The sequence below is a fragment of the Lolium rigidum genome, chromosome 2 (genome assembly GCF_022539505.1).
Source record: "Lolium rigidum isolate FL_2022 chromosome 2, APGP_CSIRO_Lrig_0.1, whole genome shotgun sequence".
In the NCBI taxonomy this organism is placed as follows: Eukaryota; Viridiplantae; Streptophyta; class Magnoliopsida; order Poales; family Poaceae; genus Lolium; species Lolium rigidum.
Window position 1 is genome coordinate 51,050,369 of NC_061509.1, and position 16,268 is coordinate 51,066,636.

Sequence of the window (16,268 nt, forward strand, 5' to 3'; positions counted from 1 at the left end):
GGGAAGCAGGCGCCCAGCTCAGTGAGCTGCGCGCGGAGTAAGACGGCCGACGCGTTCCTCATCGTCTCCTCCTAGACTGTACGGGTAAGTCCAGATGTTTATGATTCATCCGACATATTGCATATCTGTAGCTGTAGGACTTCTCAGGCTTACTTCTGAACAGAGGTTCGAGAAGTTCTTCTTTAGTTTGTTTTGAACACGGATTAAATTTTGATTCAGCTTTGGTTGGAGTGCGCCAGGCACCGGGCAACGCCCGGGAGACACTTGAGAGGCCCAGCAGCAAGCTACTGTGGTGGCCCCTCCCCCCAAAAAATAAATTTAATATCGTTGTGGACCAATGGCCCACATATCAGATATTAAACTGATAAGAACAGATACTACACTTGATCTTAGCCAAAAGGCCGAGAAAGGTATGATTATCCCTGCCGCCCTCCCCCTCCTTTTATAGCCTCCCCGACCGACTCTCCTCTCCCAGGCAGCGAGGTGGGACTAAACGATCGGGAGAGGTTGCTGCGCTTGCACAACCAGGCACGCACTGTGCACCTCTCGTTCAGGCTACAAAAGGCCCAATACGAAACGGCCCATTGTCATGGCTTGCTTTTGCCGCTTCGTTTTGCTGGCTTTCTCCGACATGTAGGACTGGATTCGTGTGTGCGTGTATGTCACTCTCGTGAGGAGTACCTGTCATGGAACACAACTAGTACAAGCTATATCCTCTTGTTACTATGATTTTCCAACGTGTGCAACTTGGTCAAAGAATGATCACAAAAAAAAACTTGGTCAAAGAATCGATAGACCAAACAACTTTTCTGTTGTTGGTTATTTTTTGTTCAACGAGTTTGTTGCAGTAATTTTTTTTCTTTGAAATATTAATTAAGCATAAGAGAGTTGACCAGCTAATTAATGGGAAATCAGCCGAAGATCGATACAGATACCCTTGCCGACTGTCATGGAACACAGGCAGTCGCAAAGGCACATGCATCCACCCTGGCTACAACATAAATTACACACACACGCCGCCGGAAGAGAGGGTCTTTGTCGAGGTTGTCCAACAGTTTCGCGTCATCACTCTTCATCGACTCTGATTTCACGGAAAATCGACCACCTACGAAGACCTTACCAAAGCGGCACTACAACACGACACGAGGGCCACGACGGCTTTAAACGCCGTAATCGCCTCGCTCACCCTAGCACGGAAAAAAGCGTCAGGGATAATTACATCGCAAAAACTAAAGAGCCGGTGCTTTTTTGCTTGGGCAATTAGTCATACGCCGAGCTAGCGTAGGCATGGCACATTTTGGTGAACACCGCCCTACAATGGCTGTCGGCGGACGGTAAGGTGCCGGACATAACTCGTAATGACGACGACTAAATTTTGCATCGAAAGGTGTCCCTCGGCGCATGCTTTTTTGAGCAATTTGATTATCCAACACATTTATATATTATAAATCAAATATAATGTATTATAAGATTTATAACACACATAATGAAACTTTAGCCGGCCCAATAAGCTCACAGTTCATCTCCTATATATTTAGGTAGCTACAACCCTAATATTAATAACTTTATACTAACTTCACATGGCATGCACCGTCACGATCAAAGAACCTCGCTTCACTCCAAACTGGAAGACGCAAACATCACCTTCCTTAAGGGGAACCAGCTCCTCTGACTTTGCTCTTGCAAAGTCAGAGAGCTATAGTATCCTGACTTTGCCTGTTTTGAACCGTTGGATCGCGAATAAAAGCCTCAGATCTAACCATACAGGGACAGGAACAGTGTTTGCGTACAGTGTTTTCTACAGTACCGGGTACAGTGTTTTTTCCCACAGTCTTTCGCTACAGTGCCCGGGATACAGTGTTCAGTCTACAGTGTTAGATCTGAAGCGTTTATTCTCTATCCAACGGTTCAAAACAGGCAAAGTCAGGTTACTGTAGCTCTCTGACTTTGCAAGAGGAAAGTCAGAGGAGCTGGTTCCTCCTTAAGGTTGTTTTGCACATCATGATGCTTCTGCCATGTTCTCTTCTTCTTCTTCAGATATGTAAGGCATCATATAATTTCTAAAAGAGCATGAGCACTACATATACTACATATGAAGAAAGAAATAGTTATGTTTGTACTAAGTACCTAGAGTAAGATTTTGTGTTCACTAGTGGCCATAGTTGGAAGAGGACCACCATCATTTTCTTGCAGATTGTCATCTTGTTCATGGTGCAGACATAGTAAGGGATATTTGGCCTACATCTTATAACTACTTGCTTCAGATTCTTCCTTCTAGATCTGGTAATATCAACATCATTGCCAAACCTATAATGAAGGGAGTTTTTCTCTAATGAAAGTATTGTTCCCGTGGTACCGGGGTACATGGTCCCTCGGGAAAGGACCGATCGATCCCGAGGAGAAGGAGGAAATCAAGACCCAGGAAGGCCCCGCGGGGTTTCCACCTAGCTAGCACCGCCCCGCACATAAGCCCTGGATTGGACAAGCTCCTCGCCAGCCGCAAAACTAACACGCTCGCCTCTTCGGCACGCCAAGCCAGAATCCGCGAAGCCACGGCAAAGCTAGACCTCCTGGCATCCTCCATCTAGGTCATAGCCTCAGCCACGCAGCTCGGACGGTCGAACCCGTGCACCACGTCTGAACATGCATCGGGCAATAAGCAACGTGGCCCTGCAACACCTTGTGGTGTCCCCTTAGCAATATAAAAGGAGGCCCGAGCTGCAAGAGGAAGGCAAGAAAGAAGCAGCTCCCTCCCCAGGAGCAAACACTGTATCGGGAGAATATCCACCATATGCAACATAGTTGCAGGACGTGAGGTTTCACACATCACGGCTTGAACCCGGGTAAAAAAACCTACATCTCTGTGTGATTATGAGCTCCGTCTCGACCGTCAATAGAGCTCAATGTGCTTTGCACCCCCATAGAACCAAATGGGGAGTCCCATTCCCCGGTGTCTAAATCCACGACACGACATCTTTAGCGCCAGGTAGGAGCGCAAGCAAGGCGGGAGATCAACCGGTCTCGTCGCTAGCAGCAGAAGCCATGTTCGTCTCACGCATGGTGGTGCGGGAGGGCGGCGCCATCGGGGAGAGCCGCGCGGAGCGGTACATGTGGCGCTTAGTTCAATCCATGTGGGGCGTGTCGGCCCCACCGGCAATGGAACTGGTGCCCTCGCGTCCATTCCCCCGGTAGGTGACATCGGACCAGCAGCCCACCCAGGAGGGAAAGCCGCCCGTAGCCCGGTCGAGATGGCCAGCGAGCAGCCGCCTCCCACGCCCGAGCTTCTCGGCCTGGGGGTTGCGCTCGCGGCCACCGACGCCTTACTGTGCTTCCCGCCATAGGCCATCGAAAGTAGCCCGATCGTGGGCTCTTGGCTCATCTGGCTGGTGGATCTAGTGGGTTACTCCCTCTGATACCACCGTCGACATGCCCACACTTTGAAGGAAGCGTGCCCTAGCAACGGTGGCACCAGGACGCAGACTACCAGGGAACCGGAGACGGGGTTGGATCCAGATAATCAGGCTTATCCCCCAACCCTGAACATACCCCTGTCAAAGGGTGGCACGGGCCGAGCTCGGCCTAACCTATGGCCGCGTGACATGTTGTGCATTCAAGGGGGATGCGCCGACCTTCCCCTCGCACAACGTCATCAAGCGGTTGACTAGGAAATGTGTATTGGGCTACCTAGCTTGGAGGCACATCGCCCTCTCAAATGGTCTACCGTCCTGGACACCTTCAATGCCCGACCCGACCCGTAGCACCGACGTGGGGATCCTCCCGTTGGTGGTCTCACCAACCATTGGTGTGATGGGATTCGTAGCATAGAAAACAAAAAATTTCCTACCGCAAGAACGAAAACCAAGCCAAGATCTAATCTAGTAGACGGTAGCAACGAGGAGATGAAGAGACAAACCCTCGAAGATTCGCAAAGCTTAACGATATTAGATCTCGGGGTGGATGTAGACAATCACTTGCCGCTTGCAAAAGCGCGTAGAAGATCTTGATCTTGACAGTGCCACAATCGGGCAGCACCTCCGTACTCGGTCACACGTTCGGTGTTGATGAAGACGACGTCCTTCTCCCCGTTCCAGCGGGCAGCGGAAGTAGCAGATCCTCCTCGGAATCCCGGCAGCACGACGGCGTGGTGGCGGTGGTGGTGGAGAACTCCGGCAGGGCTTCGCCTAAGCGTATGCGGGAGTTGCGGTGGAGGAGGAGGTGGCTAGGGTTTAGGGAGAGGGGGCTATGGCGCCGGCCTCAAGGGGGGCTTTGGTGGTGCGGCCAAGGTGTGGCCGGCCCCTCCCCTATGCCCCTCATTATATAGGTGGAATACCCCAAGAGTTGTAGTACAAGTTTTCGAATAAGACCCCAACAACAAAACCTACTAAAGGTGGGAAACCTACTAAAGGGGGGAGTCCTACTCAAGGTGGGACTCCCACCTTTCCATGAGGTGGGGTTGGCCGGCCACCTTGGTGGAGTCCACCTGAGACTCCCCCCCTAGGGTTTGGCCGGCCATGGTTGTGGAGTCCCTCCGGGACTCCACCTTCCATAGTGCCTTTCTTCCGGACTTTTCTAGAACCTTCTAGAACCTTCCATAAATGCACCGGATCATTTCCAAACTCGGAATATGACTTCCTATATATGAATCTTATTCTCCGGACCATTCCGGAACTCCTCGTGATGTCCTGGATCCCATCCGAGACTCCGAACAAAACTTCGAACTCCATTCCATATTCCATATCTACTCAAACGACATCAAACCTTAAGTGTGTCACCCTACGGTTCGCGAACTATGCAGACATGGTTGAGACTTCTCTCCGACCAATAACCAATAGCGGGACCTGGAGATCCATAATGGCTCCCACATATTCAACGATGACTTAGTGATCGATTGAACCATTTACATACGATACCGATTCCCTTTGTCACGCGATATATTACTTGTCCGAGGTTTGATCATCGGTATCACGATACCTTGTTCAACCTCGTCTCTGACAAGTACTTTTTACTCGTACCGTGGTATGTGGTCTCTTATGAACCATTCATATGCTTGCAAGCCATTTAGACGACATTCCACCGAGAGGGCCCAGAGTATATCTATCCGTCATCGGGATGGACAAATCCCACTGTTGATCCACATGCCTCAAGCTCATACTTTCCAGATACCTAATCCCACCTTTATAACCACCCATTTACGCAGTGGCGTTTGATGTAATCAAGGTACCCTTCCGGCATAAGTGATTTATATGATCTCATGGTCGAAAGGACTTGGTAACTATGTATCGAAAGCTTATAGCAAATAAACTTAATGACGTGATCTTATGATACGCTTAATTGGGTGTGTCCATTACATCATTCACATAATGATATAACCTTGTTAATAAATAAACTCACCACAGAAACATCGGTAGAAAACACAGTATCTAGGATAAGGCATGTGCTCTCCTCTCCCCTCCCCTCCCTCCACCTCCTTGCCGTAGCTAGCCATGGTTTCTAGATCCTTGCAGCCATGGAGGCTCTCCTGCACTGGGACTTCTCCCCGGGACTGGCTTTGTCCGATCAGGTGCGTCACCGTTTTGGGTCAACGGTTCACTTCTCCCCCTCTCCTTCAGCAAAAGAGTTCTTCTTGGTGGTGTCTTTTTCTTCGGCCTCTTTCAAGCTTTCTGAGGAATCTGTGGGTTTGGCTTTACAATGCTGTCTTGGTGGTGATCGCCATGGATTCAAGGTATATCAGCTCAGTGATCGCCGTTTCCGCTTCTCAGTGGCATCCAACAAAGTTGGTCATTTTGTGTATGGTTTGAAGGACAGAGTTTGGCCAGATTTTGTGTGTCATTTCACTTTGTTTCGGGGTGAAAATCCAGCGGCCACTGGCTTTGGTAATCGCGATGATGAAGTTTGGCATTCCTCCAAGGAAATTCTTGAAGTGTCTCAGCGCAGCCCTACAAATTTCAAGCCTAATTTAGAGTTCTTGAAGAAGAGTGCTACCAAGGATTCTTTTGCTGCTTCTGCCTCTGAACTAGCTAAATTTGGTCTTTTTTTGGGAGATGAGGCTACCTCTGTTTCGAAAAGGCCTCTAGAAAATAGCTCCGGCAAATCTTCCTCGCCGCCGGCAAGTTCTCCGGTGACTTCTGGTGCTGTTTCCGACTTAAGTTTTGTTCAGTTTATGGTGGGCGGCGTGGAATGTCTCAGTTTGGAAAATAACATTGATCACGGGCATGCTGCTTCTGGCCGGTTATCACGCACTTTTATTGGCAATAAATTCCAAAATCATAATTATTGGCTTTCCCGTTTTGATCTGGATCCAAAATTCACGCAGCACAATTTGGAGTGCGTTATTGACCATAGGCAGGCGGGCTACCCTGATTTTGAAATCCAGCAAACTCTTGGACTGTGGGGACTGCCCTCGACTGAGCATATTGAAGTGTTGCTGGACTATGCCAAGGCTCCTCCTACCGATGAATTATGTTCCAAATGTCTGACCAAGGGTCACTCTAAGATGGGCTGCTTGTCGAAGGTTCGGTGCCGTATTTGTTTGCAACTGGGCCATCTTGCCCGAGGTTGTTTTGAACGCTGTAGGATGTGTAAGGCTAGTAAGCATATCAAATCCTGCTGTCAACGACAAAAAGTATGGAGAGTTAAGGCGGATCGCCGACAAACTTATCCTCTCTCCCGTTCTGTCAATACACCTTCCATAGCCGGTACTGTTCTGGGCAAACAATGGGTAAAAAAAGGCATAAATCCTTTGTTTCACGGAAAATGTAAAGCTGATGAACGATCTGAAATAGAAGCAGCTGCATATCTTATTGTTAATGGGGCGACTGAAGTTCACCCGACTTCTGTGCATGCTCGTGGTGAAGATGTTGAAATGGAATTTGAAGAAAAGGGGTTTGTGGTGCCTAATCATGTTGAGCGGAGTGGCAATATGGAGCTGACAACTGAACGTGCAGTTATCACTGGAAATATTCCATCTTCCACTGCAGCCTGTTCTGTTTTGTCTGTGAATGTTACTGGGATTCAGTTTTGGATAAGAAACTTCAGTGATTTAATTAGTTTCCTTGGTGCATACATCTACCAGCAAAATTGTTAGACTATACGTAGCGTTGTATATGTCTTGTATTATACCTCTTGGTACCCATATATATATGAGATAGCCACACCCGTATTGGGTGTCGAGCAGTTCCCCAAACCTTTTGTTTTACATGGTATCAGATTAGGTTACGATGTCTTCCGCTGCACCTGCCGCCACCGTCCCGATCGCATCGGCCGCAGCCGCCGCCGCCCCGCCGGCCCCTGCCGTCGCTGCTCCGGCCGCTGCTCCTGCCTCGCCTTTCCTCGCCTCCCGGCCGCTGGCCATGTGGTGGCCACCCCCTGGCGTTGCACCTCCGGGTGCCCTAGCGGGAGCGACTACTTCATCCGCCGCCGCCGGCGCTGGCGCGGAGGGCAATCCGCCGCAGATCGCCAATGGTGGCCTGTCTTCCTCGACCAATGCGCCCCCACCGCCGTATGGCGGTCATCCGCCGCCGTCAGCCTATGGTGCCCCTTCTGCGCCGATCTACGGCGCCCACTATGCGCTGCAATACGGTGCATCTGCACCCCACGTTGGTGCCTCGTCCCCGTCTGGCTGGCCGGCGCCGCCTCCAACCTACGGTGCGTCGCCCCACCAGCAGTACGCGGCACCTCCGTTGCCGTCCTACGGGGCCCCCGCTGCCCCGATCGCGCCCTATGGCGCCTATCCATCATCGGCGTATGATGGGGCAGCGCCTGCCTTTGGGGCCTCCTCGGCGCTCACGGCCCCTGCCGCCTCCTTGGAGATGGCTCCGCCGGTGGGCTTCTACATGCCACCGTCGCCGGCACATGCTACGGACCCCGCGGCGCCGTCGTCGCCCTTCTACTTCTCGCACCTTCTTCCGGTGAAGCTCACGCCGGACAATTACTTGTCGTGGCGTGCACAGGTGCTCCCGCTCCTTCGGAGCCGGTACTTGGAGGGATACGTCGATGGCTCGCTCCCATGTCCGCCGCCGTATCACCCGGCGCATCACACATGGGTGGCCCAAGATCAGGCCATCCTCTCTGCCATCCAGTCGTCGCTTACGCCGAGCGTCTCGTCGCTGGTTCTCTTCGCCTCTACGTCGCGAGAGGCGTGGACCGCTCTTCACACGAGCTTCGCCTCCCAGTCTCAGGCGCGTGCCCATGCCATTCGCACCGAGCTGGGTGAGACCAAGCTTCATGACAGCAGCATCACGGACTACTTCAACAAGATGGCCGGCCTCGCCGACACTCTCGCCTCCATTGGACAGCCGCTTCGTTCCGAGGACTTCACCACCTATGTCCTGAATGGACTTGATGAAGATTATGATAATCTCATTGAGAACATCAGTGGCCGTGATGACCCACTGTCGCGCCGTGAGCTGTACTCGCGACTCCTCGGTCGTGAACAGCGCGTGAAGGTGCGCCATGCCTCCCCGAGCTTCTCCTCCGCCAACGCTGCAGCTCGTGGCAAGCCGCAGAAACAGCCACCGGCGGGCAAACCAACGCCTGGGCCTCCGCAGCAGCAGCGGTCTGGCGCGCCGCCGGTCACGGGCGGGAACCGCCCGCGTGCGTGCTGTCCCTCGTGTGGTGCTCAACAGGCGTGCCAGCTGTGTGGCCTCGACAACCACATCGCCTCTCGCTGTCATCGACGCTTCAAGCAAGACTTCCTCGGCATCGGCAACAATGGCAAGGGCAACGACAAACAGGCTGCTGCTGCTGTGACGAGTCAGGATCATGGATACACTCCGTCCTATCCCATTGACTCGTCTTGGTACATGGATACGAGAGCTACTAACCACCTGACGAGTGAGATGAGTAAGCTCTCTACACAGGAGCCATATCGCGGTCATGATCAGGTTCGCACCGCCAATGGAGCAGGTATGCGCATCTCACATGTTGGTCAGGCTTCTCTTCTTGCACATAACTCTCGCAATTTGCACCTTCGTAATGTTCTTCGTGTTCCTTCCGCCACACGTAGTCTGTTGTCTATCCCTCAACTTACTCGTGATAATAATGTCCTTGCTGAATTTCATCGTTTTCATTTTTTCATCAAGGATCGGGACACGAGGGCCGTACTGCTTAGAGGTCGTCTTCGCCATGGCCTATACGCGCTTGATGCGTCGCCTGTGCCGCATGCTCCCCAGGTGTTCAGTGGTGTGCGTGTGTCCTCTACACACTGGCATGCACGCCTTGGTCATCCTGCTGCTCCCATAGTTCGCCATGTTCTGCACCGCCATGATCTTCCAGTTGTGTCCAATAAAAGTGTAGCAACTATCTGTGATGCCTGTCAGCAAGGCAAGAGTCATCAGCTTCCTTTTTCAGAGTCGAGTCGTGTGGTTAAACATCCTCTTGAGCTTGTGTTTTCTGATGTATGGGGTCATGCCCAAACGTCTGTTAGTGGCCATAATTACTATGTCAGTTTTATTGATGCTTACAGTCGGTTCACCTGGCTTTATCTTATTAAACGCAAATCTGATGTGTTCGATGTCTTTGTTCAATTTCAAGCACATGTTGAGCGCCTCCTTAAGCAAAAAATTCTTCATGTTCAGTCCGACTGGGGGGGTGAATACCACAACCTCAACTCGTTCTTTAATAAGCTTGGGATCTTGCACCGTGTGTCTTGTCCTCATACACATCAGCAGAATGGCACTGCTGAACGTAAACATCGACATCTTGTAGAAACCGGCCTTACCTTGCTCGCTCATGCCTCCGTTCCGTTTCGGTTTTGGAGTGATGCCTTTTCCACGGTCTGTTTCTTAATAAATAGGCTTCCCACACGACTTCTACAAATGAAAACCCCCTTGAACTCTTGCTCCATGAAATCCCAGATTATACGTTTCTTAAGGTTTTTGGGTGTGCTTGTTGGCCTCATCTTCGTCCATATAACAAGCGCAAGCTGGAGTTTCGGTCTAAAAAGTGTGTCTTCCTTGGGTATAGTTCTCTTCACAAAGGGTACAAGTGCCTACATGTTCCCACGAACCGTGTTTACATATCTCGTGACGTAGTGTTTGATGAGAATGTGTTCCCCTTCTCCGCACTTCCGAACAACACTCCTACACCCATACCTCCTGTGCATTCCATTACACCGTCGCCTGATCAATTTGTAGATGCTGCATATACTCCTGCGTTGCTTCCTAACCATGCTGCAGGTATCGGACGCGGCGCTCGACTTGAGCTCCTGGATGATCAGGTGCCGGACGCGGATGTGGATCACGTCCAGGACGAAGGTGCCGTGCATGCCCCATGCATGCCGGGTCGCGCCCCCCAGGCCGCTGCTTCGCCGCCCGTGGCAGCTCCGCCCGCCACAGCTGCCTCGCCAGGCCCAATGCCACGCTCGCCAGTGCCGGGCGCCTCTGTCTCGGCCCCGCGTGGGCCGTCCCTGCCTGGCCCGTCACCGCCACGCTCCCCGCCGCTGCTGGAGTCTGGCTCCTTGTCGCCAGGGCTGGCCTCGCCACTCCCTGCATCTCCCGCGCTCGACTCGGCCTCGACTTCGTCGTCAGCCTCTGGCTCGTCCTCTCCCGTGCCGCCAGCCCCTGTGACTCGTGGACCTCGTACTCGCAGTCAGTCCGGGATTTTTCGTCCCAAGGAGCGCACGGATGGGACTATTGCATGGATTGCTGCTTGTGTGGCTGATGCTACTGCTGACCCCACTGTCGAGCCTCGTCATTTTCGAGGCTGCTCCGGGTATTCCTTATCGGCGCATCTGCGATGGAGCAGGAATTTCAGGCTCTGCGAAGAATGACACTTGGCGTCTGGTTCCTCCTGTGTCTGGCGTCAATGTTATTGATTCCAAATGGGTGTTCAAAGTGAAGAAGCATGCTGATGGTTCTATTGAACGCTACAAGGCACGCTTAGTTGCCAAAGGGTTCAAACAGAGGTATGGTCTTGATTATGAAGATACTTTCAGTCCAGTTGTCAAGCCCACCACCATTCGCCTGTCGCTTTCTGCGGTCGTTACTCGAGGTTGGTTTCTTCGACAGCTTGATGTACAGAATGCGTTTCTGCATGACATTCTTGAGGAGGAGGTTTATATGCGTCAGCCTCCAGGCTTTGTTGATCCTACCCGTCCTCACCATCTATGTCGTCTTGTTAAGGCCCTGTATGGACTTAAGCAGACTCCTCGTGCGTGGCATGCCCGACTTGGCTCAGTTCTTCGAGCTCATGGGTTTGTTCCATCCACTGCTGATACATCATTGTTTCTTCTTCAGCGTCCTGAGGTCACTATGTACCTGCTAGTTTATGTTGATGATATCATCCTCATCAGCTCTTCTGATGCTGTTGCTGATCGCCTTGTGTCTGCACTCAGTGGTGATTTTGCTGTTAAGGACTTGGGTGCTCTGCACTATTTCCTTGGTCTGGAGGTCTCACGGTCTTCTGCTGGGCTCACTCTTACACAGCAGAAGTATTCTCTGGACTTGCTGCGCCGTGCTGGTATGTTGAAGTGTAAACATGCTACCACACCAATGTCTGCTACTGATCGCATGTCGGCTCTTGACGGAGACATTCTTTCACCTGATGACGCTACTGAGTACCGCAGTCTTGTTGGAGGGCTGCAATACCTCACTATCACCAGACCAGATGTCTCTTATGCAGTCAACCGTGTGTGTCAGTATCTTCATGCACCCCGGACGTCTCATTGGTCAGCTGTGAAGCGTATTTTGCGCTATGTCTCTCTCACTGCCTCGTATGGTTTGCTTCTCCAGCCGGCCCCATCTTCTGCGCTTTCAGCTTTCTCGAATGCGGATTGGGCTGGTAATCCAGATGATAGGCGATCCACAGGGGGCTATGCAGTATTCTTTGGTCCTAACTTGATCGCCTGGAATGCTCGCAAGCAAGCTACAGTATCTCGCAGTAGTACTGAAGCTGAATACAAGGCAGTTGCTAATGCTACAGCTGAGCTCATATGGGTACAGTCTTTGTTGAGAGAGTTGAGAGTCTCTCAACATCAGTCTCCAGTCCTTTGGTGTGATACCATCGGTGCTACATACCTCTCTTCCAATCCGGTATTTCATGCCCGAACAAAACACATTGAAGTGGATTATCACTTTGTCAGGGAACGCGTTGCAAAGAAGCTACTCCGTATCAAGTTCATCTCTTCCAAGGATCAACTTGCTGACATCTTCACGAAGCCTCTTCCACAGCCACAGTTTGTAGGTTGTAGGCGCAATCTTAACTTGATTTGTACTTCGGGCCATAGTTAAGATTGAGGGAGGGTGTTAGACTGTATATACGTAGCGTTGTATATGTCTTGTATTATACCTCTTGATACCCATATATATATGAGATAGCCACACCCGTATTGGGTGTCGAGCAGTTCCCCAAACCTTTTGTTTTACAAAAATATCAGTTTAGAATATCCTTCTGTGCACGGTGTCGGTGGTCCTAGTGAGACGCAATTTAACATGGCTGACACTCTCTTTGACTTGGACACGCTGTTTATGGGGTGCTCTGGTGGCTTCAGTATTCAGTGTAGAAACTTGTACTTCAACAAGGTGTTAAGCTCCTATCTATCAGTCTCTCTGGTAACTGATCTGGCGACAAAATCTGAAATGTTCAGGCTTGTGTTCCCTCGGAAACGATCCTCCTGGACAGAGACACTTAAGAACCTTGTTCTGAATGATGAGGGCGAGCTCACTTGGAAGCAGGTTTTGGATTATGAGTCATCTCAGTCAACAAGCAGTGCCAGTGAACTCTCTGAATACTCTCAGGTTTCAGTTAACTCGATGGAGTCCGTAGTGCTGCCTGTGACACGCACTCGTGGTCGCCCACGCAAGACAGAGACACCAAAGGTGGAGTCCCAGGTTAAACGCTGCACACGTAACAACAAGGAGGGGTACAAGGAATTGGCCTTGCTGGACCAGCCCCTCCTGAGGTTCTGCGGATTGAGGAAATGCAGCGCATTGGCGTGGAAGACTGTCAGATCGATCCGGTTGAGCTGTCGGTCGATCGCCTGATGCAAGGACGCCCTGAGAAGGAGCAGTAACTATCTCTACTTCTTTAATAAGTTGTTCAGACTTTGTTTATTTGGCGTTTGAAATGAATCGTGATCGTGTGTGGAATGTTTTAAGTTGGAACATTAGGGGCATTAACGATCCTGAGAAGTGGCCTTCTATCCGTAACAAGATTGAAGAGAGCAATGCATCAATTGTGTGTTTGCAGGAGACGAAAAGAATGTGTTTTGATGCCGGTTTCATAAAATGCTTTGCACCACGTCGTTTTGATAAATTTGCATACATACCTGCTGATGGGGCGTCGGGTGGTCTGTTGATAATCTGGGTCAGCAACTTCTTTGTGGGACAAGTACTTTTGGAAGAAAGCTTTGGACTTGTGATGTCTTTCACGTCTAGTATCTCAGCTGAAATATTCACCCTTGTCAATGTTTATGGCCCCTGTACTGGTATTGCTCGAGAAAACTTTGTTGCCTGGCTCTTCCATTTGAATATTTCTGATGATGCATTATGGCTGCTACTAGGCGACTTTAACTTCTACAGGTTTGTGGAAAGCAGAAACCGTGAAGGAGCAAACCTCACGGATATAGCTACTTTCAATGAGGTCATTAGCTACCTTGGCCTTATTGAGCTTCCGATTAAAGGGCGTTCTTACACGTGGAGTAATATGCAGGCTGAACCTTTACTCGTGCAGTTAGATTGGTTCTTTACATCGACGGCATGGACATTAAAATTTCCTAACACATTGGTCAATCCGTTAGCTCGACCCACCTCAGATCATGTGCCGTGTGTTGTGTCAATTGGCACAAATATCCCTAAGGCCAAGGTGTTCCGTTTTGAAAATCATTGGATCCGTTTACCAGGGTTTCTTGACAAAGTTAAATCAATTTGGAACATTAACTGTCCAGGTGATAGTGCTAAGTGTTTATCTGCCAAATTTAAATTGCTCCGCAAAGGTTTGAAACAATGGAGTATGAGTTTTTCCGTGTTAAATGCTATCATTCAGAATTGTAATGAGGTGATACTCAGGCTGGATAGCTTTGAAGAGCAAAGAACATTACACATTGCGGAGTGGAACTTCAGGAACATTGTGAAAAATAAACTGAATCATTTGCTTCTCTGTAAGCAAGAGTACTGGAGAAAGAGGTGTACAGCACGTTGGGCTCGTTTAGGAGATGAAAACACTTCCTTCTTTCACTCTATGGCCACTATCCGCTACAGAAAAAATTTGATATCTTCTTTGGCAAGAGAGGATGGGTCGCAAGCTTCAGAACATCATGAAAAGGCAGGGTTGCTATGGGACTCATTTCGCAGCAGGCTGGGCATATCTACTCCCATTGATGCTTCCTTTGATTTTTCGCAATACTTTGTTCCATTTGAGGGGTTAGAGGTTTTATCTGTTCCGTTTACCCATGAGGAGATTGACAAGGTTGTCGCTCAGATGCCAGGTGATAAATCCCCAGGGCCAGATGGGTTTTCGGGAACTTTCCTTAAGGTGTGTTGGCCAGTAGTGAAGTATGACTTCTATAGACTTTGCCAGGAGTTTTGGGATGGGACGGTTAATTTGCAAAGCATCAATGACTCTTTTATTACCTTGATCCCCAAAATCCTATCTCCAGAAGGTCCCAATGACTACCGCCCTATTTCTCTTTTGAACATTTGTCTAAAGCTGATTACAAAACTCCTAGCAAATCGGCTACAAGGAAAAATTCTCGAGATGGTTCATATCAACCAGTATGGTTTTCTGAAGTCTAGGAATATACAGGACTGCGTTGGATGGGCGTATGAATATATTCACCAATGTAAACAAACAAGGGCTGCCTCAGTGATACTTAAACTTGATTTCGCGAAAGCTTTTGATACTGTTGAACACGAGGCAATTTTGAAAGTTTTTGAAAGCCTTGGTTTTGATCACAAGTGGTTGAACTGGTTGAGAATGATAATGTCCACAGGAACATCAGCAGTGCTTTTGAATGGGGTTCCGGGGAAGAAATTTTTCTGTCGAAGGGGAGTACGTCAAGGTGATCCGGTTTCGCCGCTGCTCTTTGTGGGTGTCTCTGAACTCTTACAAGCAATGGTAAATCGGTTATTTCAGAACGGTGTGCTGCATGCTCCCTTGAATATCCCCAATATGGATTTTCCTATAGTTCAATACGCAGACGACACTCTTCTTATTATGCAAGCCTGTCCAATACAACTAGCAGCACTAAAGGAGCTTTTGGAGGTGTTTGCTCAAGCTACAGGTCTGAGGGTTAACTATGCTAAATCCTCGCTAATGCCCATTAATGTGTCAGATGAGCAGATGGAGCTTTTGGCAGATTCGTTTGGGTGCTCTGTGGGTCGGTTACCCTTCACTTACCTTGGCCTTCCTTTGGGAACCACTAAGCCCACAATTCAGGACATGTCTCCGCTAGTCGGTCTTGTGGAACGTCGGCTCAATGCTAGTGCACGCTTCCTTGGATATGGTGGCAGACTTGAGTTTGTGAGATCAGTGTTATCTACTCTGCCAACATTTTTCATGTGCTCCCTCAAAATTCAGAAAACAGTGTTGAATATTTGCAATCGTGCACAGAGGCATTGTCTTTGGGCGAAAGAGGAGGATTCTTCGTCAGTGAACGCCTTGGCAGCATGGTCGTTGGTGTGTAGGCCAAAAAAACCATGGAGGACTGGGGGTTTTAAATTTAGAGATTCAAAACAAAGCCTTGTTACTGAAACAGCTTCACAAATTTTACTGTAAGGCAAATGTACCTTGGGTCAAGCTCGTTTGGTCTCTCTATGGCAACAGAGTCCCCCATGCTCAAACTCGGCGAGGCTCGTTCTGGTGGCGAGATATTTTCAGCCTCGTTGGCGAATATAGAAGCATCTCTCGCTGTCAAGTAGCGAGTGGGAACACAATTCTATTCTGGAAGGATTTTTGGTCCAGTGAAGAATTACTTTGCGACAAATTCCCTCGTTTATATTCCTATGTACTTGATGAGGATTTATCTATCGCCGATATAGCTCAGGTGGAGGACATAACTTCCTGCTTTGCACTTCCTTTGTCAGTGGAGGCTTTCCAAGAATTACAGGAAGTCAATCAACTATTACTTGATACACCTATTACTCAAGGTACAACTGATCAACGTTTGTTTGCCTGGTGAGAGAAGTACACACCATCCAACTATTATAAATTTATGTTTGGCCAGCTGCCTCGTGACCTAGCTCTAAATGCTATTTGGAAATCCAAAGCTTTGCCAAAACTGAAAGTGTTCTTATGGTTGCTTATGATGGATAGACTAAATACTAGAGATTTGA

At 49.6% G+C, this 16,268-nt stretch overlaps 1 non-coding gene across 1 annotated transcript; it reads right to left on the reverse strand.

Annotated features, from left to right (window-relative positions):
- Window positions 1-225: 225 nt before the first annotated feature.
- On the reverse strand, window positions 226-414 carry LOC124693970. Its single transcript, XR_007000407.1, has one exon. It is a non-coding gene; the product is annotated as a U2 spliceosomal RNA (small nuclear RNA).
- Between the last annotated feature and the right edge of the window lie 15,854 nt (window positions 415-16,268).